Raw genomic sequence first — 26372 nt, forward strand, 5'->3', positions numbered from 1 at the left:
CCTCCTCTGCTTGATCAAAACTGATCCCTGTTGCTGCAACACATGGGTTGTCTGTCTCCGAGAGACTGAACCATGAAGAGACAATGCACTGAAGATCTATCTGGAGAGTGACTTCAGTTCCTAAGGCTGTAAGAAAAGTGATGACTGAGGGGAATGCAGTTATTAGCAAGCATAGGGTAGACCTCTGTGGTGTTGAAAAGGTGATGGCACATGTAGACGAGATATGGGTGTATATAACCCAAACTTGTGAGGTCAATGCTTAGCTGTGAAAACAAATTTCAAAAGAAAAACCAAAACTGTGCCGAAGGAGTAATTACCAAGAGTTTCCTTCCGAAGGATCTTCAGGTTTCCTTGATTCTTTGCTAGTGTGGTGGGGTAGTTTTGTCTAGCAAGTTAATGTTCTTTTAAAGTTCCAGTGCTTGCTCATGACTTTGTCGGCTTTGAAGGTTGTGTCTATGGCAGGGCCAACAAGAGCATGTCTCCAATAAAGAGAGTTTAAACAATCTCATTGCGAGTATGCTAGCTTCAAAACTTGTCAAAAACCTTTTAAACCGGTTGAGAGAAGTGGTATTTCCAAACCAAGGAGACACTGTTATGACCTGCTCTCTTTAGAGAGTTTAATCTGGGATGTGTCAGTGTTCTCGTAACAGCAGAGCATGCGACTTTGACAGTATTGTCCACGTGATCATCCTGTATCCTGTCTAACATGGATTGCTCCCACAAGTCGTATTTGACCTTCTCTTTGGTGCTTCCATTGTATGAGGAAGTAAAAAATTGAATGCACCGTGAAATATGTTAGCAAAATCTAGACTGTGAACTAGACCACCTACAGGTTCTTTGCTCTTTTTAGGAACAAGTGTGTTCTTGTTGTAAAGTACTTGCTGAAAGGATTGAGGGGACTTTGCCTCCTGTGAGGAGGACTCCCCTCTGAGGGTTAGGATGAGGTCTGCAGCCTGAAACCTGCATTTGAAGGTCTTGAGAATGTCCTCAAAGGTTGAGGAAGAGCTCCGTGCCCGGTGTATTCTAACAGACCACAGTGAAGAGATGGGAGAAAGCAGGGAAGGGAAGGAAATGTCGTTGTTCAGTTAATCCTCATATGGAGAATTACATATTCAACCATTGAGATCGATATGAGGCCTCTAGACACCCAGTCCCTTTGTGTGTCTAGCAATATTTCTACCAGTAGACTTTAAATTACATTCAGAAACCTAGCCAAGGAATAAAATCCTTGCTTTGAAGTAGGGAGTGACTGGGGCAGCTTACAGGTACTTGGTTTGGGATTGTGACCTCACCTAGGCAAGGTGATTCCTGCACAGAGGTATAGTTGCTTCTCAAGTCAAAGGTGGGAAATGTCCATTGGGTCTCAAGAGCTTCAGAGGCGATGTATAAGGAGTTACAACTGCCTCTTGAAATCAGAAGCCTTGAGGGACCAAGGCAAGGGTGAAGTTTGATGGGCGGCATTGGATGCAGGAGCATAACTCCTGGAAGAGCATGGCAAAGTATTTGTTTTGTTGTATTGGCTACATGAATCCCAGGCACCAGAATTCACTCCTCATAGTGCACTACTTTGCCGTCTCAGTCTACTATAACATGTCGGTAGGTCCCCGTAGTCTGCAGCTGGGGTGCCGCAGGTGGGGCAGTGGAGGAGGCTTGCTTCCTTCCTGGGGTATCAATCTCTGTGCCAAAGCACAGGGACCATCTGGGAGATCGGAAAGGACATACCTCGAATAAAGATCGAAAAGTGGTCAGTGAGTAGGATGGGGCAAGAGGTACAAAGTTGACCTAGGTATCCGGGCCTCATATTATAACTGAAGAAGGGACATAGAAGCAAGAATTACAAGGTCACCCTCCCCTCTTGATGCAGTTCATGTACTGGGATACAGTGTGCAGAAAGTTGGGTATATACCAGATTTGAGAGAAGTTGAGGTCAGTTATGAGCCCCTTCTGCCTCCCAGAGAACACAAAGCGCTGTTTTACAAAGATAGACAATGGAGGATCCCTCTAGGTACCTGTCATCAGTGGAATGCCTGGCATGGGAGAGTCACAGTGTTGATGTTTTCCCACCCATATCATTCCTGTTCATCTCCCAGGAACAGGCAACAGCATTGAGAGCAGGTCCGTCCCTCTACAGGATAAAAATTCAGAAATAAATCTAAACCAATGAACAGATGTCCTTAACATTCGTCATGGGTGAGACCCTGAGAGAAGTGTCACCCAAAATACCTCACTCTTGAGAGTCTAGGGGATGGTGCCTCCCAACCCGCTGAGCTTTGCATTACAGATGTAGCTTCAGATTAGAAGGTACCGAGCAGTCCTCAGCAGCGACAGGGGTCCAGGGCATAGTGGATGTCCATGGTAAAGCAGGAGGAGACCACAGTACTGGTGTGTGAAGGTCAAGAGGACGGAGACATTGCTAGTCTGAGACTAGGCCTGTGCCAACATGATGCGCAGCTGTGGGTCTGCTCCTTCGTGCCACCGGGTGGTGGGCATACCCCTGTAGACCTCTGTGGGCTGAGCACAGTGCTCGAGTGCTGTTCAGGCCTCTGCCCATCTATACCAGGAGAAGCTTTGGCTCAGCCTGTGGTGTTGACTCCGACTCAGACCCTCTGACTCATTCTCTCGGGGTGTTTGGCCTCAGCTTTGCTCATCCTTTAAATACAGTGAGGCCAAAGAAGCGGGTATCAAATGATTCAGTTTTATCTCAGCGGGTGCAGATAACAAACTCATCTTATCATCTGCCAGAGTCATCCAGTGACAATGGGGCAGCGGGTGGGCATCTGCCAATTTTTAAAGGGGACGCCTCCTCCTCTTGTCCACAAACGGTGTTGGGCAGAGGGAGGTGCAATGCTTCTGAGTGTTTTCAGTTATCTTTACCGCCCACGTGAAAGGTATGATTTCGGGGGCTGTTCCCCGGAGGGTGTGTGATGGTGGTGGTGGTGGTGCTAGCAAAAACAAGTGATCAGCAAGGGGTGGTTTGGGCAATTGACCGCATTGGCTATGGCTACGGCGTTCCACCTCGGACCTGGGGACCTGAGTTCGAGTCTGGTAACAACGCCAAACAAACATCCTGTGATTCTGGGCAAATCACTTAATCTCCTCGTGCCTAACAAAAAAAATGAATATGTGTCCTCATGTAACGAAACTGGTGCTATGTAAAGTGGTCTGATAACCCTATTTGGTTCAAGTTCGCCCTATATAAAACTCTAAAAAATAAAAATAAAAAAAAAATCTATGGTGAACGGGTCTTGAAAAACTAAAACTAGCACATGCTTGAAAAAGAGACATAGAACTACAATCCTGCATCATCCGCGGATCACACAATGACATGGTTGGTAGCACACGCCAACATATAAAGCACGGGCAATGAGGCCCTATGGTGGATTCATTGCATCTTTTACATCCAGTGTTTCAGCCCAGTTAACTAAATTGCTTATCCTAGCCACTGTTAATGAATTCTGCCCCGGAGTACACAAAGAAAAAGGTATCCCGGCCCCCACCCCATGATTAGTCGACCCTCTGTGGAATTGGCCAGGACAGGTGGTGAGAAACTGGGTCAGTCCCAGTGAACCCGGGAAGCCTGGTCACCACTGAGTGACCAGAATTGAGAGTCATTCTACAAAGGCCTCACAGGAGGGGGACAATGGGTGTACATCCGGGGACAAGCAGGACCAATAATGATAAACCCCGGCCTCTCTCCCGAATGCCAGCTTCTAGTTAATTTTTTACGGTACTAATATTGCACTCATTTTACTTGGAAACGGCTTTATGACTGAATAATGCTATGAGGTAACACCAACAGCAGGCAGAGGGCTACAAATACCAATAATCTGCTTAAAAGAACACTTTGGGTAGTAAAAGGCCTCTGGGGATGAAAATGGTCTATATATTGAAATAAGACAGACAGGCTCTTAATTTAAAAAGCAACATTGAAATAGAAAATAATATCAAACACCCCATATGTAGATGAGTATAAGCAGCAAATACGTTGTCTGTTGTATGTATGTATGTATGTATAGGCATTTATATAGCGCACTACTTACCCGTAGGGTCCCAAGGCGCTTCGACCGCTGCGAAACCCTTCCTGGCTTCCCTGAGAGATGGTCCCTTAATGGGTATCTCCAGGGTGAGACCAGGCATCCCCGGTGGTCTGGTGGGGCCGTTAGTGAAGATGAGGCAAGCTAATGCCCAGAGTTGCCGAGTGTGATCGCTGATCAGAGTGGGCACCGAGGCGAGAGAATTATCGAGTCCACTGACCCTGGTCCAGAAACCTGCCGCGCCGGGAATCGAACCCTGGTCCCTGGCTTGTGTCTGCAGGGCAATGCTTTTAAATAAGGCTTTCATAAACGTGTTAAATAAATACGCCTTGAACTAAAAGGGGGAGGGGTGGGGGGAGTGTGGCCCAGAGCACACAAAGAGTTTTCCTTGCGGGAGAGAGCCAGAAGCACCATGTGTTAATTACAAACATATGGTGTCAAAGCTGGCTCCCACTAGGGAAATGCCAAACGTGCATGTGTTGCCATTGAAAGCAATGCAGCACATGCACGTTTTTGGGACACAAACTGAATCGATGGCTAAAGGTCTTTTTCAAAGCAGCTCATGCACGCTGCTAGGCGAGACCTAAAAAGGGGGGGCTCCGTCATGAGCATGGAACCGGTTAATTGTTAGTTGTTGGGCAGTACAGATAAGATTCTGAACTGTCATGCCCGATGGGACAACTGAAGTACAGGACTGCACTACAGAAGTTTACACGTTGCTGCGGATATGCTGCTGATGGCCACTGCAGTGATCCCCACAGCAACCCACATAGTGACTCCCACTCACCGCCTCAGGGCCATTTTCTGTGCCCATCTTTGAGTTCTCTGAAATTCATGGGCAGAGTGCCTTACAGATAACATTAAAAACATCTGCTACATTTTTGTTCCATTCCACTTCCTTTTCCTTGAATTTAATGTGATTTAATTGAAGGAGGTAATGGTTAATGTGACAAATATTGTGATCACTTCCAGAAACTGTGGACTTTGGTAGTAAACTCAAACATTACACATTTTATGCTTCCCCCTGTTGGAAAAAAAAGTGGCATGAAACTTGACTGCCGCTGCAGCCAAAGTTTCATGCTCTGTCTGACCAATGTTTGTTTCAGGGAGGAAAGAACGAGTCAGATTTTTTTGTCACCCTTTACATCCGGGTGCAGAAAAACGTAACCACTAATAATCAGGCAGATCCTAATTAAAGTATGCATTCATTTCGTCCGGCTTGACTTGTAATGAGGCCGATAGTGGTGTAATATGGGCTCCCCTATCTTTCCTTTTTACATAGACAGTCTCAGAGCAACCCTCTTATCTTGTCCACTTTTAGCAAATTATCCTATTTTTGTTTATGGTCAATGTAGAGGCTACACATTCTAGTGGGTCACTCGATGTTTTCAGTGCAGCGGTTGTTCTGAAGACGCTTATGCGGATGAGTTGCAATTTAATAGGAATGGAAAATCACCAGGCATTTTCCTGGTTTTGTTGTGTTGAGAATGGTCACACAGATTTCTGTATTTTCTTTCAATTGTATTTTTGCAGGGCTTTATTTTAATTCATTAATGTGTATGAGTTTAACAATTCATTTTGTTTTCTATTGTAGTGATTATTTAAAATCTTGATAAAAAACGTAGACTTTAGCCTATATTAAAAAACAAACATTTTGCACGTGCCTGCTACCTGTGAATACAGAAGGTAAAAAGTTATAAATAGTCAAGCTCACTTCAAATATTGTACTTAAGTTGCAAACAAAGTAAGACCTTGATCTGTGTAAAACTATTCTTCCTGGGGATTCTGTCCCGTGAGTTCAGAAAACTTTCACGAAGTAGGTTATACAGTTCATAAAAACAGAGCTAAAATGTGTTGTCATTTTTGCTGGCCTGCTTACCTTTAACCCCTTCGCTGCCAGGCCTTTTCCCCACCTGTGCTAAGCCTTTTTTTGGCTATTTCGGGTAGTTCGCGCTTAGGCCCTTGTACCTTTTTGACCAGCTAAGGTATCCAGGCCAAATTTGCATCCTTTTTTTCAAACATCATGGGAATTCTAAAGGTTCCCAGGGTTTGTGGATTCTCCAGGAGGGAACCCAGAAATTAGCCAAAATACAGCTAAATGTTGGGTTTTGTGGGAAAAATTGGAAATAAGTGCTGCAAACAAAAGTGTTTTTTTTCCCCTGCAAATGATATCCACAAAGGGTTTGTGGGGCTGAAATCACCATTTTCCTAGCTTTTAGGGACTGACAGAGTTGTGTCAGAAAACCAATATTTTTACAGTTTTTGATTTTTACTGGGATATAGCCACTATTGTTACCTTTATTGCTTTCATTCTTCATCCAGTTAATGGTAGAAATGGGTATCAAAGCAATAATGGATCCTGGAAAGCTATACATTTTAGAAAAGTAGATAACATTCTTAATTCATCAAGGGGTCATTGTGTAGATCCTTCAAGGTTTCTTTATGGAAACTTACAGTTGAACATAGGAAAAATTGAAAATTCCTTGAAAAAAACAGCCATTTGTGCCAAGGTTTTCAGCTGTAACTTCTTCTAATTATGACAACTGTTTGAAAGCAATATACTGTTACATCCACTGGACCTTTCTGGTTGTGGGGATATATAGGACTTGTAGGTTCACCAAGACCCCGACGTACCCAGAGCAAATAACTGAGCAGCATCATGCAATGGTATTTTATTATGTACCGGGTATATAGCAATTAATTTGGGAAAATATATACATGGAAACATTGGTATGAAAGACACCTATGTATTTCTGATATTGGAACAAAATATAGAGTTTAGAAGCAGTAGTTAATTGCACATTTACAAAACTGTGAGTACGCATATTAGCATGAGAATTATAGCACATTTTCCAAAGTGACTTCTTTTTATTGTCTTTCAATTGGAAGGCAGAAGTGCATCGAAAGTCAATAGATAATAACAGTTACTCTACAATTCTGTATTACCCTAAGCCTCCCGCTAAAAATTGTACTTCACTTGTGTGGGTAGGCCTAGTGCTCGCAACAGCAAACGGCTCAAAACGCAATGTGGACACACTTTATTTTTACAATGAAAACTGACCCATTTTTTCCAAAGTGCATAGCTGTAGATTTTGAACACTAGCTCTGCCAGCCCCTAGGGAAACCTAGCAAACCTATACATTTTAAAAAACAAAACACCCAGGGAAATCCTGGATGGGGTTACCTGTCTGTCTCTCACCAGGTTCTGTTACCCAGAATTCCTTGCAAACCTCAAAATTTATCCAAAAAAACACATTTTCCTCACATTTCTGTGGTGGAAAGTTCTGGAATCTGCATGGCCCAAATCGTACTGTGGAGACTTCAAAATTACCTATCAAAGAAACGATCTGCTTTTGCAAGGGGTTCCCATTTGTTTTTGGCACAGGGCTCGGCGGCCATCTTGGGAAACCGTTGAAGGATCCACGCAAGCCATACCTCATTCGACTCCACAGGGTGTCTAGTTTTCAGGAATGTTTGGGTTTGGTAGGTTTCCTTAGTTGTCTCCGAGCCAAGGGCCAAACAACCGGGTCCCCCCCCAAAATCAGGTAGTTTTGCTATTGGTAATGTTGAAGTCTCCACACTACGATTTGGGCCATTTCCTAATGCAGACACTATGCCTTTTCACACAAGTGAGGTATCAATTTTATGGGGAGGCCTGGGGGAACGCTGGGTAGAAGGAAATTTGTGTCTGCCCGGTGATCCTACAAATTTACCACACAGAAATATGTGAAAAATTTGATTTTTTCAACAAAATGTCAGGTTTGCAGGGGATTCTGGGTAGAGAAATGTGTGGGACCCACGCAAGCCATACCCTACTGGATTCGCCTGGGTGTCTAGTTTTCAGAAAAGTGTGGGTTTGGGTTTCCCTAGATGGCCGTCGAGCCCGGGCCAAAAACTCATGGGACCCCCTTAGCAAAACCCAATTGTTTTGTGATATGTAATTTTGATGTTGCCTCAATAGGTTTGTGGCCTTTGCATGTCGCGGCTACTTGATCCACCCACGGGAGTGAGGTACCATTTTTATCAGGAGACCTGGGGGAACGCTTGATGGTGGGAAATTTGTGGATCCATGCAGATTCCAGAACTTTATCCAAACAGAAATTTGAGAAAAAAGGGATTTTTCTAGCTAAATTTGAGGTTTGCATGGGATTCTGGGTTGGAAAATTGTTGGGTAACCCACGCAAGCCATACCTCACTGGACACCCACCGGTGTCTAGTTTTTAGAAATGTATAGGTTTGGTAGGTTTCCCTAGATGGCTGCTAAGCCCGGGGCCAAAACCCCTAGGACCCCCTTTGCAAAACTAGGTTGTTCTGTGATAGGTAATTTTGATGTTGCCTCAAGAGGTTTTGGGCTCTTGTCTGTCGCGGGTACTTGACCCACCCATGCGAGTGAGGTACCATTTCTATCAGGAGACCTGGGGGAACGGTGGGTGGTAGGAAATGTGTGGATTCATTCAGATTCCAGAACTTTCCCACACAGAAATTTTAGAAAAAAGTGATTTTATCAGCTAAATTTGAGGTTTGCAGGCAATTTTGGGCAGGAAAATGTTTGGGGACCCATGCAAGCGATACCTCTATCGACTCCCCCAGGTGTCTAGTTTTCAGAAATGTTTGGGTTTGGTGGGTGTGACCAATCATTAGGATAGACTATAGAAGAGAGTCCACAGCAATCTCAAGGTGAGTTTACAGTCCTTTATTCAGTATTGACAACTCCTTATATGTCAAACAACCCAGTCCTTCTTGACGTCCTTATGCATCTTCCTCTCTTTCAGGCTCACCGGAGGCTCTCCTTGCCAGCACCCTCGGTAAACAAAACAAAGAAGCAGGTGAGTTTCTGCCCTTGTTTTTGGTTTTGGGTTATGATTACACTAGGGAAGGGGTAGGTAAGTACAACTAAATCGGACCCTCTGTTTCCCTTTTCCTTCTACAGGTAAGTGCCGCCTTCTTTATTTTCACTCTTCCCTTTTCTTTTTCCTTTTCTTTTTAGGATTTTGTCTTGCCTCTGTCTTTGCTTTTATTCTTTTCTTTTAGGCATCACTCTTTTCTTTGTAGACTATTGCCTCTAGTCCCCTTCTCTTCTCTTCTTTTCCTTCTCCTTCTTCCCGTTATGCTCCAACCTCCTCCCTATCCCCCTTCTCTTTCTTTTTATTTTTCCATTTATTGAAAAAAATGGGCACGCACCTGACGAAGCCACGCCCCTCCTGGGATGCGGCGGGTATCCCTCATCGGCTGGCGGCGAGACAGCTCTTCTTTGGTTTGGGCTTCTTCTTTCCCGCTGAACAGGACAGGATTGCTTGGCGTCGCTACTCTCCTTTCTTCCTCCCAAGGTTCCTCTTAGGATTGGCTCCCTTCTGCCACGCGTCTTACCTCTCCGTCTTCGGCTTCCCTCTCTGACGACGCCCAGCGCTATTTTCCGGCCCCTTCTGGTTCCGGGCCGTACGTAACAGCGGTACTCCGCCCAGATGCCTGACTTCTGGGCCAAGCAAATAGAAATGGGCTGGCTGTTGTGTTTTCATCACCTGCCGGGTGAAAGTAGGTTTACCAGGATGGCCGGGAGCCCGGGGCCCAAAAAACTGGTGACCCCCCTTGGAGACCCAGGTTGTTTTGTGATAGGGCCTTTTGAAGTCTCTTAAATATGTTTTGGGCCGTGCCTGTCAAAGGTACTTGACCCATCCACACCAGTGAGGTACCATTTTTATTGGGAGACCTGGGGGAACGCTGGGTGGGAGGAAATTTGTGTCAGCCCAGTGATCCTACAACTTTCCCACACAGAATTTTAGAATTATTTTTTTGGGGGGCAAAATTTGAGGTTTGCAGTGGATTCTGGGTAGGGAAATGTTGGGGTTCCATGCAAGCCATACCTCATTGGACTTCCCAGGGTGTCTAGTTTTCGGAAATGTGTGGGTTTGCTAGGTTTCCCAAGATTGCCGCCGAGCCCGTGGCCAGAAACTCAGGTGACCCCCCACTGGAAGAATTGTTCCTTTATGACACTTATTGCTGAATATGCAGTGAGGGAACTGTAAAAGTGGAAATGGGGTATAAAAAGTAGCAAATACCAGCATCAGGACTAACCCCTGATGCTCACTTCCAAAGCGACGGATCTTTGCCGTTGTTTTAGAGAAGATGATTTAAGCAATACATCAAGTAATAATCATAATACCTGTTTTAATACTTAGTCAGTAAAGAGAGTTGATATATATTCAAAGGTTTTTTTAATCAAATCTTTTAGTACATCATCTTGTTTGCAAATCACAAGTTAAATACAGTTTAATCTCAATAGTGAATATATGGCAGAAATATAAAAACAATATTGGTTAATCAAATAATGTAATAAATGCACCATATTAATTGGAGACCCTATTAGTCTGCTGGGCAGATATGCACAGAACCATGACCTCTGATTTTGTGAAGACGCAATGCACTGGAAAAAACAAGAAGGGGCAATTACCATCAACACACTACAGGACTCTCAAACAATGAATTTGCAATAACTTTAGTGATAAACACTTACAATCTCTATCAGAAACACAGCAAAGACACAGAATAAACAGAACCACAGATTGCAGCTTTAAGCGCCCAAAGGAATAATTCGAAATATAGATTGAAAATATATGAAACACTCAAAGCGTAGATTGGAGTTAATGACACTCTGAATGAAACTCAAAACTAAGATTTCGGTGCAGGGTTCATACATGAACCAAGAGCTCTGAGGATAGTTTTCTAGGCCCTACTGTTCATCAGAGAAACACAGAGCAAAGTCTCTAGTCTTTTAATAAACACAGTTCAAAGGCCAAGGCTCTAGCAAGGGTCCGGAGCAAGATCAATCAAGGTGAACTGAATGGAAGTCACTGGAAGAAAACCTGAAGAGAAATCCACAGTCATAAAGATGACAATACTCCGACCTGCTTACGAGTATAAAAGGATAGTGTACACTAACCTGATATCTATACTCAGCCTAATACTTCAACTTTCTAAGTTCGAAGATGGTCTTGAAGTCTTGTCTAAGGAAGTCACAAAGGAACTGAAGTAGCTGAGCACGAGGCAGAGACATAGGGTGCGTCGTGGGAGTTGGAGCCAAGGGAATCCACCGGCGAGCTTATACTGCAGCCGAGAAGTGCGCTACTCAGGTCTGGTCAAGTGAGTGGGCAGGCAGGAAGCTTGTTCCACAGGGAGCATAGGTCAAGCAATAGGCTCGGTTTAGGATGTGATTTGCAAACCATGTGCAGGGTCCAGTGGGTACAACAGAATCACATGCCACGTAGAGCACATGGCAATCTGGAAGGTTCTCTAAGACTCCTGAAGGAAACACGTATTAGAACCCTGGCTTTAACTTCACAGGAAGAGCAGGTGCAAACTAATGGATAAATCACTTAACAGGAAACAAATGTTTCATTTTGTCTAAATGTGTAAAAGGAAAAACACTCCAAGACCCTAGTAACTGCCCAGACAAGCTAAGCCATTGGTTCACGTGTTTAGGGAATGCTTGCAAGCTCAGGCTTATTGGAATCAGGAGGGATGAGGGAAATTCAGGCATGGAATCATAGTGCTCCATGAGGCACCATCGGGGTAGTGTAACAGGAGTCCTGCATGCCAGGCCCACTACCCAGCACAAGAGGGGGTCACGACAAAAAGTTTGTGATTCTTCCCTCTAATGTTATGATGAATACCTTTTCTAAGGGTCTCATTAAGCATATTAAAATACTTTTGGCTGCTTTAACTCTATCTATAGGCATGGATGCTCTAAAGTAATTTCGAGTTGCGTCCATTTCTTTCACTTGAATGTGTAAATTCATGCTCTTTACCAATGAAACTCTTGAAAGAACCAAATCATATTTAGAGTAAAAATATTCAAAGTGTTCTTCTCAATATCCTAAAAAACTTGCTACATTTTATTGCATATGACGTAGAAGTCACCTTTTCTGCAACTGAAGAAGGTGTGTGGGGACAGAAACAGCAATCCTTTGCATCTTGTGCCTGTGTGTATTCTTGCACTAATTTAGAAAACATATGTAGAGTACTCTAGTTCATAACTCATGAATGAAGCCTTTAATTTTGTCTCATCTATTGTGTGTGTGGATGTTGTAGTTTCAGGCATAGACATAGGCGTATCTGGTGTCAAATAAAAGCCTACTAATAATTGCAGGAAAGTGACACTTTTTGTATGGTCACCCCCATTTGTTGCTCCAATTGCCGATGGCTATGACTCTGAATGTGCACTAGAGCCTGCTGCCAAGACCCCTGTGCCTGTGCTTTCTCACAAAACTGTTATGTTTGACTTGTAATCTCAAATTGGCAAAGACTTTAACCCCTTATAAATTTCCAGTAAATGGTGCTAGAGGTACCCTGGGCATATGTGGTTAAGGGGTCCCCATGGTTGCAGAATGGTTTTGACCCATCCTGGGTGACCCAAACACAACCAACTGACAGCAGGCCTGTCATTGCAGACTGCAGGAGCAGACTGCAGTGCAAACTGCTCGAACTTGACTGCACCCTCACCATATGAGGCACAGTCAAATTCATTACCACTACTATATGTTCAGATACCCCATAGGGGGACCTCCTGAGCCCTGAAGATAGGGTGCAGTATGTTAAAGGTGAGAACACATATATAAGTGCAAGCATATATGTGCCTATAGTGGTGTTCACCTTTGAAAACTACTATAAGTGTCAGTGGTCCATGGGATAACATGGGTTGCCAACCGGGCCCTCTCAAAATTGGCAGCTCCATTATGGTTCCACTAAAATATGTTCTGTTTGGTATCATACAATGTGCCTTTTCACCCCAAACTTGATTCTCGTGCCCTGGGTGATGTTGCATGCACTCCTGGTTGTCCCAGCTTCTCTGTGCTATAGCTGAGGAGCCCATGCTTTCCCATGCCTGCTGCCACCAAGACATTATTCTGACTTGCTGCCAGGCAGTTCGAACACTCTCAGGAGTCAGGAACAAAGGCTTGGACAGGAAGGAAGTCACATCTGCCTCCTCCCAAGCAGGCTAGTGGAGTGGCACATCAAGGCGGTGAGCTTCAAAGGCTGCACTGCCTCTGATATGCATCAGGGCTGACTCCCAGTGAAAAAACAGCCCTCCTCCTGCCCTAGCCACATTTGCACCTGGGCAGGTGAAAAATTAGCTACGCAGGAAAGTTTACTCCCTCGGGAGGCTGCCACAACTCAAGGATGAGCAGCCTGGGCTGTCCACCACAAGTTGATTCCTGCCATCTTTAGGAATAAAAGAATAGAGGATTCTGGGTAGGAAAAGGTGGTCTACACCCTTGGTGGCCTACTAGCTCTCACACCCCTAACTCTCCTAAATCTAGGATTTAAGGAACTCGCCTGACACCGGAACTTCAGATTTTTACAACTTGCATCAAGGAAGGACCAAGAGGAGACCTGTGCAGCTGACAGCAGGACTTTGTCTACAGCACCAAAGCAAAAGGGGGATAAGTTGTCCCTGTAGCAACAGACTTGGAACTTAGTGAATGACCCTCATCCTTGGCCAGAGCTTGTCTCTCCCAAAGAGCAGTACCCCTGTGGAAGCCATAAGCACCCTCAGTATCCCCTGGGCTAGTGAGAATAGTCCCCTGCAAACACTCACCTGATCAGAAGAATCTTGACTGTCAATGACTTATCATCCATGTTGGTACTCTGAAATGCTTAACGCACGTTCCTCTAGTAAATCCGCTCTACCAGGACTGGGCCAAGGTTTTATTATTGTGAATCCAATGACCATATGTGGAATATTATGATAATATTACATGGTAAGGCTACCCAGACATACCACATAATATTCCACTGTCTTGGAATGTTTTTATAATCACTAATACTGTTAGTAAAAGTGTAATAATCATGGTAAACTTGCATCTATTTCGATTTCATCAACACATATTTTCTTAGATGATTTAAGCAAAATATACAGCAAATAATTAAAAACTTCAGTTCATATTGTTTCAAGAAGGTTCTTTTTGACATTAGTTCTTTAAATAGTTTCTTTTCTTTAAACAATTAGTTCTTTCAGCTTTTATTTACAATAATCTTTATAAAGTAATTGTTAACCCTATTCCATCTTTTTCTAAATATGTTATCTCTACTCTTCTTCAGCAGCCTTGGCCTAGAGAATCTTCTTTAAAATAAAAGATTTTATTTCAGTCTTTTGCACTTTGCTAGTTAACAAATTCTTTAAAAAATCTTTTCCACTGCTTTCCCCCCAAATTTGTTCTCAAACTTATTCCATGGATGTTCAAACAGTTCTGATCTCACAGGTCACAAGTTTTCCAGTGGCTTATTTAAAATGTGATTAGTGAAGTATGTACATTCAGGTGCAGAATACCTCTGACAAGGCACCCTTTCTCTTTCCAACCTTCTGGGTTTTTGCCGATCTTCTACTGTGTCACTAAAACTACTTGACTTTGTTTCTTCTGCAATTGTTGGCGGTATGCGATGAACTGAAATACTTGTTCCTAATTTCCTTTGACCATAATGCTGTTGTAATTCAACAGGGTGGGCGTCTCTTCTCATTCCAGTACTTGTTCTTTCACCTGGAACATCTGCTTGTATTGATGCTATCTCAGTGGTTCCATCCGGTTGAGATCTTGTCTCTTCTTCTTAATCATAGACTTCAATGCCACTTTGAGAAATCACAGGAACCTGGATTGGTGTGACTGTTTCTCCTTCTTCACTCGTTTCACCTCCTTGCATTAAGATCTCATGAGGGGATAACCCAGTCTTCCTGTCAGGAATATTTTGGCGACTCATCACCACCAAAGGTAAAGCATCTGGCCCTTTCATTGATGTAGAAGCACAAACCTTTGCCCATTAGGATTTAATGGAGTATCAAAGGGGGGGTTCTACCCAGAACAAGTCACAGGGACCTGGGTCATAATGATGCTAAGAGGGAAAGGGTCCCAGTGTGGATTCAATAATTCTAATAATTTAAATCAAAAATAGGAAACACTTAATGAGTCTATAATGTTTTATTCACATTATAGAACAAACCAGGATATAGTATCCAACATTATTCGCTTGAAAAGGTTGAATAGTGCCCCTGAAAATGAGGAGAATGTGACAAGGTGAGGGTAGTGAAAGGAGGGAGTAAGTAGTAACATTAAAATCAGATATGTATCTGATACATTTGAAATTCAATTTTAAATGTACAAAAATGGTCATAGATCATTTCAACAAGCACATGCCCCACAATAATACATTGAATGTCGCAATTGTGGATAGGGGTCTGGAGCAAGGAAGAAAGTTGTTGACGTTTCGACCCACAAAAAATGCAGGAATCAGTAGAGCCCTTGTGGCGGGGTCTTCATCAGGACGATAGGGGAACTAGCAACCTAATAATGTCAACGATAAGTACAAATTACTTGTCTATTCATAAAGGGGAGGCCATAGTTGCATATTAAAATTAAAATAAACACACCATCAGAGGGCCTACCTATTTACTCGGTGCGCTCTGTCATATAATCACATAGAAAACCTCCGCGAGAAGACCATGACGTCCTACGGGGAATTCAAAATATGGATAATTTAGAAAATAGTCAGCGTTGTACGAAGTGACTTACATCAAGAGCATATTACAAAGATGAATAATTAAAGGACTTACAGTTAGCTTTAATTACTGGCGTAAAGGCAAGAATCGAAGACTGGCCCGGGGACGCTGGGCAGTGGAAATCCAACGAGGTATCTGGATTTGTAAGGGATTGGGTTACTATTTGCACAGAGAGATGGTTAAGGTAAGGAATTACACGCACAGCAGCGCGGCTTACCAGAATTGATCAGTCAAGTAAAATTCGTCCCCAAAGAAAGTAAGTCACGACGCTCCATGTGAATCAGGAGTCGCCCGCTGGGAAACGAGAGATTAGAGCAAGCGGTTACTACTGTGCTCGAGTTCAAAGTACTGGAAAGAAATACGGGGTGGGTAAATCGCTGTGGCGGCGAGGAAGCTTACCGAATGCAGTTGCAGCCAGCGTCTTCTCGGCAGGGTGGAGAATGGAAGCCTCACTTCCTATTTGGACGTAACCCGGGAAACCGAAGCACGTGACCACGGGTTGTGAATGGAGCTAGTAGATAGACTCGATTGAGTCGAAATTAGGGATCCTCGTAATAGTTAGAATTATAGAGGGATGGCGATAGGGACATAATTGCGGAACTTCCAAATTGTTCCCAATGAAGAGAATAATTGACTTATTCAAGGCCCAGTATATCGGAACCGATTGAAGTCGGAATGGGGGACATCATAGTATTACATCGGCGGGAGAGCCAGCTGATCGTATGTATAATGGCGTACCTATCACATGATGGTAAAGGCCATATTGAGTTGCCAACAATTTCTAAGTTATATTTATATTTTAGGGTGTCTGTAGTTGCCTGACACAAAAAGCAGTGCCTGCTGATTACATCTATAATGGCGTACCTATCACATGATAGTAAATGCCATGTTAGCAATACTGACAATTATAAACAGTGTGTTAGGATATACAACAATATGTGGGTGAAACTGCTCATGTATGGTACACCAGTATGATTAGGCAATTCAAAAACAGATCACAGTGGTACCTGTCACAAGACGGTAGAACCTGGTGAATACATTCATTCATTACCCACATGGGAGATATGAAAGGGGGGGTGATGTCAGGTTGATTGCCGTAAGAATGATAACTATAGGCATACCAGATGTATGAAATACAGATAAATTACTCTACACAGTATCAAGGTAAAGTGGTTAACTGGGAAAATGAACTATCATGTTCATTGAGGCCTGATTGTATGGAGTTAAAGAAGAACATCCACTTAAGCTCACGGGTGTTAAGGATTGTGGCAATGTTGCCCCCACGGGGTCCTAGAGTGGCTTTTTCAAGTATGACCCATTGTAAGCTCTCAGGAGAATGGGCGGCTGATCTGAAGTGGTCCACCAGGGGCGCACCTTGTACCTCACATCTGATTCTGCTCATATGTTGTAGAATACGCATCTTAGCTTTTTGTTGTGTTTGTCCGATGTAGATGAGATTGCACGGGCACACTATGGCATAGATAATGTTCGAGGTGTTGCAGTTGCTCATTGTCTTTAGTAGTACCTTGCGTTGATTGTGCTGGAATTCCTTTGTCTGAATGATGGTATTGCAAGCCTTACAATGGCTGCATCTGAAGTGACCAATGGTAGGTGTAAGGTTCCATAGTGATGTTAAGGTAGGTTCCTGAGGAAAGGAAAGAAAAGATCGTACCACGTAGTCTTTCACACTTTTAGCTTTCTTGAAAGCATGTAGAGGAGTGTCTGTGTGATTGAGGTCATCTGAGATGAGTTTCCAATGATGGTTTACAGCCTGTTTGATTCTGTTACTCTTGGTAGAGAAGGTGGTGACACAAACAATGCGTTCTTGTTCCTTGGCGGTAGAGTCTTTTTGGGCCAAGAGTTTTTCACTGGGGTAGAACCAGGCTCTTTTGCGTGCTTTGGTGACCAGTCTCCTGGGATACCCACGTTGTTGTAAACGGTTAGACAAGCCCTCAGACTGTTGTAGATAATGTTCTTTGTTGGAACAATTCCTGCGAACTATCAAACGGCAGATTGTCGCTTAGTGCCCAAGGGTGGTGACTGCTATATTGAAGTAGCGAATTTCTCTCTGTTGATTTCCTATAGAGCCTAGTTAGTAACTGCCCCTGCTCTTCATATATAGTAATATCAAGAAAGTTAACAGTCTGGTTGTTCGACTGGATGGTGAATTGGAGGTGAGGTAATTGCTGGTTGAGCCATGTGTGAAAAGATGATAAGTCTGCTGAGTCACCATTCCAGATTAGGAGAATATCATCGATGTAGCGCATCCAGAGATGTAGATGATCTCTGAATGGATTGTGTGCATTAAGCACATTGCTGTCCTCAAATGCTGCCATGTATAGAGTGACAACATCCAGAGCCAAAGGAGCCCCCATCGCTACACCTTGAGTCTGTAAAAAGAACTGGTTCTTGAACATCAAGACATTTTTGGTCATGGCTATCTGGAGGAGGGCAACGATGAACTCAGTAGGTACTTGCATGGGCGCCGGTCTTTTTTGTAAGTATCTGATGATAACTGTGAGAGCTTCCTCCTGAGGGATACAAGTGTAGAGGGAGACTACATCACATGTTGCAAGGATTTGCCGTAGTGGGTCAAATGGCAGATTTTCAACAATGTTTATCATTTGGAGAGTGTCCCTGAGGTACGTCTGTGTTCCTTCTGCCAGAGGTTTCAAAAAGAAATCGATCATGTGATAGGTACGCCATTATACATACGATCAGCTGGCTCTCCCGCCGATGTAATACTATGATGTCCCCCATTCCGACTTCAATCGGTTCCGATATACTGGGCCTTGAATAAATCAATTATTCTCTTCATTGGGAACAATTTGGAAGTTCCGCAATTATGTCCCTATCGCCATCCCTCTATAATTCTAACTATTACGAGGATCCCTAATTTCGACTCAATCGAGTCTATCTACTAGCTCCATTCACAACCCGCGGTCACGTGCTTCGGTTTCCCGGGTTACGTCCAAATAGGAAGTGAGGCTTCCATTCTCCACCCTGCCGAGAAGACGCCGGCTGCAATAGCATTCGGTAAGCTTCCTCGCCGCCACAGAGATTCACCCACCCCGTATTTCTTTCCAGTACTTTGAACTCGAGCACAGTAGTAACCGCTTGCTCTAATCTCTCGTTTCCCAGTGGGCGACTCCTGATTCACACGGAGCGTCATGACTTACTTTCTTTGGGGGCGAATTTTACTTGACTGATCAATTCTGGTAAGCCGCGCTGCTGTGCGTGTAATTCCTTACCTTAACCATCTCTCTGTGCAAAGAGTAACCCAATCCCTTACAAATCCAGATACCTCATTGGATTTCCACTGCCCAGCGTCCCCGGGCCAGCCTTCGATTCTTGCCTTTACGCCAGTGATTAAAGCTAACTTTATGTCCTTTAATTATTCATCTTTGTAATATGCTCTTGATGTAAGTCACTTCGTACAACGCTGACTATTTTCTAAATTATCCATATTTTGAATTCCCCGCAGGACGTCATGGTCTTCTCGCAGAGGTTTTCTATGTGATTATATGACAGAGCGCACCGAGTAAATAGGTAGGCCCTCTGATGGTGTGTTTATTTTAATTTTAATATGCAACTATGGCATCCCCTTTATGAATAGAAAAGTAATTTGTACTTATCGTTGACATTATTAGGTTGCTAGTCCCCCTATCGTCCTGATGAAGACCCCGCCGCAAGGGCTCCACTGCTTCCTGCATTGTTTGTGGGTCGAAACGTCGACAACTTTCTTCCTTGCTCCAGCCCCCTATCCACAAATGCGACATTCAATGTATTATTGTGGGGCATGTGGTTGTTGAAATGATCTATGACAATTTTTGTACATTTAAAATTGAATTTCAAATGTATCAGATACATATCTGATTTTAATGTCACTACTTACTCCCTCCTTTCACTACCCTCACCGTGTCACTTCCTCCTCATTTTCAGGGGCACTATTCAACCTTTTCAAGCGAGTAATGTTGGATACTATATCCTGGTTTGTTCTATAATGTGAATAAAACATTATAGACTCATTAAGTGTTTCCTATTTTTGATTTAAATTATTAGAATTATTGAATCCATTAGGATTTAATAGTTCGGTCGAGCTGTTCTACTATTCCAGAAGCTTAAGTTCGGTAACTAAAGTATAATCTCTGCTCAATCTGTAATGCTGCACAAATCATTCTCAGGACCTCATTAATAAAATGTTTCCCATGAGCTGACTCCAGAGAAACCGGTAATCCCTCAACAACAGTTTTGCTACAGTGATACTGTCATTTCATCATGTTGTGTAGGCTTCTGCCTATTGAGAAAAAATGTACACTATAACCAGGATGAATCTTAACCTGTTAAAGACAGGCATCTCAATAAAGACCATTTGTATTCTGTTAAGGGGTCCAACTGATCTTCCTATGTGGCTTAGTTTTACTGGTGCCTTTTTCCTTACGTTCATCTCTTGACATTTCACATAACAATGGCACAATTTTTCTGCAAGAATCCTAAATCTAGGATTAAACCAATTTTGTTTGAATATTTTCACCATCGTACCTCTTCCTAAATGTGTTGAACAATAGAAGTACTGTGTCATTGAAAACAACATACTGTCTGGCAATACTTGTCTCGCGTCTGCAGACATCCAAATGTCATTTGCATTTTTCTCACGCCCTGCTCTGATCCAACCTTGTTGTTCTACTTCTGAGACATCTTCGAGCAATCTTTTAAGTTCTTCCCATGTTTCACCTGCTTACAACAATATCAAGAAAACAATACCCTCTTCAAATTCATTTGAGTAAGCCCTGTTAAATGTTCAAGCCACAAGTGCACAATACTGTGCAACTTTGTGCGCAAATCTGTTTCCAATTGTGACATATCCATTGCCACTCTTATGGACTTCACATTTAACAGCCACAATTTCTGCTGGTTTCTGCAGTGCCTCAAGCAAGTTTCTTACACGTTTCCAATTTTTAATTGGGCTGCCAGACAAGGTCATAAAACCTCTTTGTGACTATAACTATCTACATTTATGCACAGCACCAAAGCCATATTGACCATCTATAAATATAGACACTCTCTATTTGGTAGTTAAATTGCAAGCTCGCGTAAAGGAAATTAATTCTGCAACTCGTGCTGATGTCAGACCTCAAAAACAGGAAGCGTCGACAACTTTGTGAATTGTACAGACTGCGCAATCTGCTCTCAGGGTACTTTCATTGATTCTCGGACATGAGCTATCAACAAACTTTACATATTCAGGCTCAATCAAAGGTTCTTTTCTACCTGGCCTTAGCTTGGTGCATACATCCGTGACATCTAGACAATGATGATCAACCCACTCTCCATTGCAATCTTCATTTTCAGGCAGTAGTGTGAATGGATTTAGAATCTGGCAGTGCTTCACAGATATGTTATCCACTGCAAAACTCTGCTATTCGTACTTAGCAAGCTTTCTATTAGTCATGTACTGGGATTTTGTTCTGGTTAGCAAAATCTCAACAGAGTGAGGGGCCATAACAGTTAAAGCATATCCCATCACTATATTCTCACTATATTATCACTCCTCTCAATGTTATCTTCAATGGTTGCCACTGATTTAAGACAACCAAACAATTCTGCAGCTGCGGGGTCAGGGGCAGTTGAAAAATAAGACCACATGTCTTTTTGCATCTCCATGCATCTGAGTAAGCACTGAAAGAGCACAGTTCTCCCTCCCACTGCAAAACAATGTAAATATATTGCTGTAATCAAGCATATTGAAGTGCCAGGGCATGGCAGAAACTTTCTCTGAACTCATTGTCCTATAGAAGTGGATCAGGCACTTCTTTGAGTGTCACCCTCAGTAAAGGTTTAGATAATAGGGAAGCGTGTAGTATCCATTGTCTACAGTAGCAAACCATTCCCAAACACATTCTGACTTCTCTCTGTGTATGGGGTGTTCATCTGTAAGATGCTCTAGACTTTCTCAGGGGACACTTCCCTTGCTCCGTTCTCAATGATATGTCCAAAATGTTGGACCTCTTTATGAAAGTGTTGTAGCTTGCTTGAAGACATTATACATGCATTTCTAAGTCAGGTTATTTAAATGTGCAATTGTCCTGTTTGCAAGCTTCTTTTGCATCTGATACCACAAGCAGGTCATCAATGTATTGCACGAGATCTGAACTGGAGGGTATCTGCAGAGATTCAAGATTATTTTTAAAGATCTGGCTAAAAATAGAAGTGCTCTCTGTATACCCCTGTGGAACTCAGCACCATGCCAAAATTCTCTCTCGGAACACGAATGGGAACAAGAACTGGCTGTCCTCATGCACTGGAACAGAAAAGAAAGCCTGACACAACAGTAAACTATACTACGGTGCATGGAATTTGGAAAAGTATGGTAGCTGGATTCGGTACAACAAGGCAACATGAACAACAATGCCATTAATCTTTTGAAAGTCCTCTACATCTTATATTTATCATTGGGCTTCTGTAAACCCATGATTAGAGAGTTGCAAGTGATCCTAACAATTTTTCGTAAAATCCCATTTCTCAGTATGTCTTTGATTAGTGGTGTTATTCCTACAATTGTTTCTAGGCTCAACTTGTATGTGGTGTTCTACAATACATAACATTTGGTTTTACTGTAACTTCAGCCGGTTCTACACCTCTAATCAGTCCAACAGCCTTTCCTCTAAAATTCCACACTTCGGAATTTACTGTCTCTTTTACATCTTGTGGAGTTCTTCAATTGTTCTCACTGGGTGGAATCCTACATTTGTTTCTTGTTAGCCTCATCATGTGTTTGAAACTCAATACCATCCGGTGTACAGTAAATAGTACAATTCAGCTTGCTATACATCTCTCTCTAACAGGTGTACAGGACTAGAATCACAGAGACCAAACGTATGATTTTTTTCAATTGAACCACTATATACAGGGACTTTTCTGAAACTGGGTTTTTATTCTGTTTGCTTGAAACTCCTACAACTTAAATTTTCTTTCCTGAGAATGGTAGGTCTGGGACTTCCGGTGTTCTAACAGTAGATCCAGTGGCACCGGTGTCAAATAGAAATGACACTTGGTGGCCATTAAGTTCTCTTTTTACAAATGGTCCACTGTGGTCCACCCCCAAGACTATGCCAAGCATGCAATCTTGCTCCCCCTCAAGCACCGTCATTGGGAATTGTCAGATCCAAAACTGAAATTGACTAACATTGGAAACTGTTGAAATGGGTTTTGATTTTGAAATGGATTCAGATTGGCTTTGGGCATCTGGTTAATATTACATCTAAGGTTTCCCATAATTGTAGGAGCATTTGGGCTTGCGGGACCTGCATCATTGGAACTTGTTTCTGAATTGGCACTTGCATCTGATGGACCAGTACATTCTGCATCTGCATTTGATTACCTCCCTGCATTTGGACAATTCTGGTTACTCTTTCTGGATTAAGTCTACACTCTCTCTATTCTAAAGCCCAATTATATAACAAAGGTGACAAGGGGTCATTTCTTCAGAGTTACAGAATCTACACCAGAATATAGATAACAGAAAACCTCTATCTCTACCCTATGAAACACCAAATTCCCTTTGAACATTTTGACTCTGCATTCCAACACCTTGCATTTCATCTTGATTTCCTGCAAAAGCTGATTCTGGTAAACCTTTCTGAGCAAACGTCATCTGGGCCGAAACGAATTTTCCTCTTAAGCTTTTGCTGCTTCATTTCTTGTTTATAACTGCAGTGCTTTACATAGCTCAAAATCTCATCCAACGAATTTGTCTGGCAAGAAAATCCCACTTGTGCGTACTTATCTCTCGTCTTAAGCCAATAACAAATTGAAACATGAAAAACCCCATATCACATGATTTGGGATATTCCCTTCTAATGTGTTGTTGAAGCACCTGAAGCAACTGCTCATAGTACTCATGCACTGATTCTTTTGGTTCTTGTAAGGTTCTTTTAATCTTCACCCAGTCAATATCCTTTGGAAGGTCCATTAGTGCAAGCACCTCGTGTCGACTCTGCACATGGCCATTGAACATCAACTTTACATTCAGCCCACAAATCATTCCGCACAACAATGTCTAAAGAATATATTAAGAGGAATCCAAAGCACTTTTGAAAACTGAATAAATCTGTCAACTTGTGTGTACCACTGTACAGGTGTATCCCTTAATTTTAGAAAAGTATTCATAAATGCTGTAAGATCCCCCTGCTTTATGGTGCATGAACATATGCTCTCCTTGTATTTCTCTCAATGGATACACTGAAGCTTCTCCCTCATCTAGACGACCTGTTGGCGATTTAGCATTTGTTTCATCTGCCTCTGACTGTTTCTTTTTCTTTGCTCATTAGCTTGTCTACTTTATCGAATTCCCCCCATTTTCATACGCATTTTACTAATTCAGTAATGTGGAATTGCTTTACTGAAGAATGTTTTTGTCTCAATGGATTAATCATCCAATTGCACCCTAAAAAGTTTCTGGAATGGAACACTTTTTGAAATATCAACTTCATATTTTCTGGCTAATTCTGTCAATTGATCATGGGTAACTGCTAAAAATCTGGTAATTTCTTTACACAGAGATATCAACTCCTTTATTTGGTACTAGTTCGCATGCTGAAGGTCCAAACATCCCCATATATTTTATTCTAATTCCATTTCTAATCTCTTGACATTTAATAGTCTCTCCTCTCTGTCTGCTTTGCAGTGGGAATCTAAATCTATATCTTTTTATTCTTGCCATTTCTTCAAACCATGAGGGAAAAATCCCATTCCCAAATAGTGTAGTCTCACCCTTTTTTATTGGTGTCATAAAGGCAATCATCCTACCTTTTCACAATGAGTGAACTGTGTGTGGTGGTAGTCAAGAAACAGGCTGTGAATATTGTAATTCAGGATAAACCCTGTCATTGGTGCTCCTCCAACAGCTCCTTGAGCTATTGTATTTGGAAGAAAAATGATCATAGCAGACTGTGCTGTTATAACGCATGTAACAGGTGCAGGTACAGTTACAGCTGAAGCAGTAACACCTGGAGGCATCACTGTAGGAACATTCTCAATTTGTTTACACACAACATTTGATATAAAAAGTTGTAAAATACGCAGTGTCATCTGTAATGGTCTTTCAATCGGAAATGTTTTCGAGTTAAACAAGGGATGCAGCCACAGTTACATTAGATGTTGAAGTACCCTCGACAGTTGCTACAAGGACCACATAAGGTGGTAGACGCCCTGCTAACAATGCATCTCAGAATATGATTTCTTTGCAGCTCCCTCATCATCTTTTCTCTGTGTCTTATTCCTTTTTGGCTTCTCAGGCCGGTCAGTAGTACAGACTGGATACAGCCTAGTCTCTTCGAATATAGCTTTTCTCCATCTCTGTTGTTGCTCACCCCATTAAGCATCTGTATGAATAGGCACTGGTTCTCTTGTTTTATTCTGCTAATTCTCTTTCTCTTTAGCATGTGCTGTTTTCTCCCAAAAGTTAAATGCTTTGTATTGTGTGGGTCTTGGTAGTGGCTCCTTCACATATAGTCTTTCTCTCACCTTTTCAATTGCTCGTAGCTCTAATGTACCATATTTTGGACAGCCCAAAGCACATTCATTTTTAGTGATCTTGCACCATTGATGGAGCCACAAACATGTATGCAACCCCATATTTATTGTCATATAATTTACAGGTGTACTTTTGGGAGGTGCCTTTTCACCTTCCTGTGTGGGAATTGTCACATCCAGGGCCGGACTGGCCATAGCGGGCACCAGGCGTTTCCCCGGTAGGCCACTAGGGTGGGAGCCAGTTTTGGGCCCCCTTGGGGCCGTTTTTGTTACCGGGGTCAACAACATCGGCCCCGGTAACAAAATATGCCAAAACTGGCCCTCGCAAACTGATCAGCTGCATTCACCCTCACCCCAGGGGGGGCAGCTAAACAGGTTGCCAGGGCCGGTTTCTGTTACAAGTCGGCCCTGGCCACATCTCCCCTCTAAATACTCTTAAAACCTTTAAAACATTTAATGATTTCAGATTATTTAACAATATGCAAACAACATAATTCAACTTCGCAAATGTTTTGATTCTATTCCTTAAATTTTCTCCAATCCCATCAAAGTCTTAATACTTGTGGACTCGCTAGCCGATCTCTATGCTGCACTTACACAACAATAAACCTATTACAGCACAGCACTCTGTGCCATCATCAACCAATCACAATGCAACTGCACAGAAAGCAATCTAATGCAGTGAAGAAAACTATGGTGTATGATCTTACTCCTGGCAGCACCTCATTCAAAATTTCTACAACTTTAAGTGAACATAACTAAACAATCTTTGTCTGCTTTACTAATGAAAACCAAAAGTAATTAAACAATTAGAATTTTAAGGTTTCTACACCTTCTGACTTTTTCACACAAAAAAATCATACACAAAATGAAATCTCAACCAGGAAGAAATCACTCTAATCAATGTAGCCTCACCTTTTTGTGCAATTAGGATCTGTCAACATCAGTCAATATTAGTACATTCATAACAGTTCATTATAATCCCTTTCTCAGTTGTGTAGTCAACACTGAAAGTACCTCACAATGTACACCATAAGCAGGCAAGTAAAACCATAAAGGGTATTGTACACAGGATCTTAGGCTATATCGAGCCTGATAACCTCTTCAACTTCTTCTCAATAAGCACTTAAATATCAATAATTCATCCAACTGCAACACACAACAATATCAAAAACAATTATAACTGCAACGCATAACCATTTTAATACTCACACCTTCAGTACATCCACTGCTTTTGGAACTGTATCTTGTCATTCTTC

At 42.5% G+C, this 26372-nt stretch overlaps 1 protein-coding gene across 1 annotated transcript in view; it reads left to right on the forward strand.

The window, feature by feature from the left end:
* The window catches only part of LOC147698103 (arylsulfatase D-like), a 548762-nt gene that overhangs the window by 84253 nt on the left and 438137 nt on the right, over positions 1-26372 (forward strand). Inside the window, exon 2 of the mRNA XM_086934777.1 lies at positions 8807-8860. The gene's annotated coding sequence lies outside the window, so the exon portion shown is untranslated. The remainder of the gene's footprint in view (positions 1-8806; positions 8861-26372) is intronic.

This window comes from Lissotriton vulgaris, chromosome 8 (assembly GCF_964263255.1).
Source record: "Lissotriton vulgaris chromosome 8, aLisVul1.2, whole genome shotgun sequence".
Lineage (NCBI taxonomy): Eukaryota > Metazoa > Chordata > Amphibia > Caudata > Salamandridae > Lissotriton > Lissotriton vulgaris.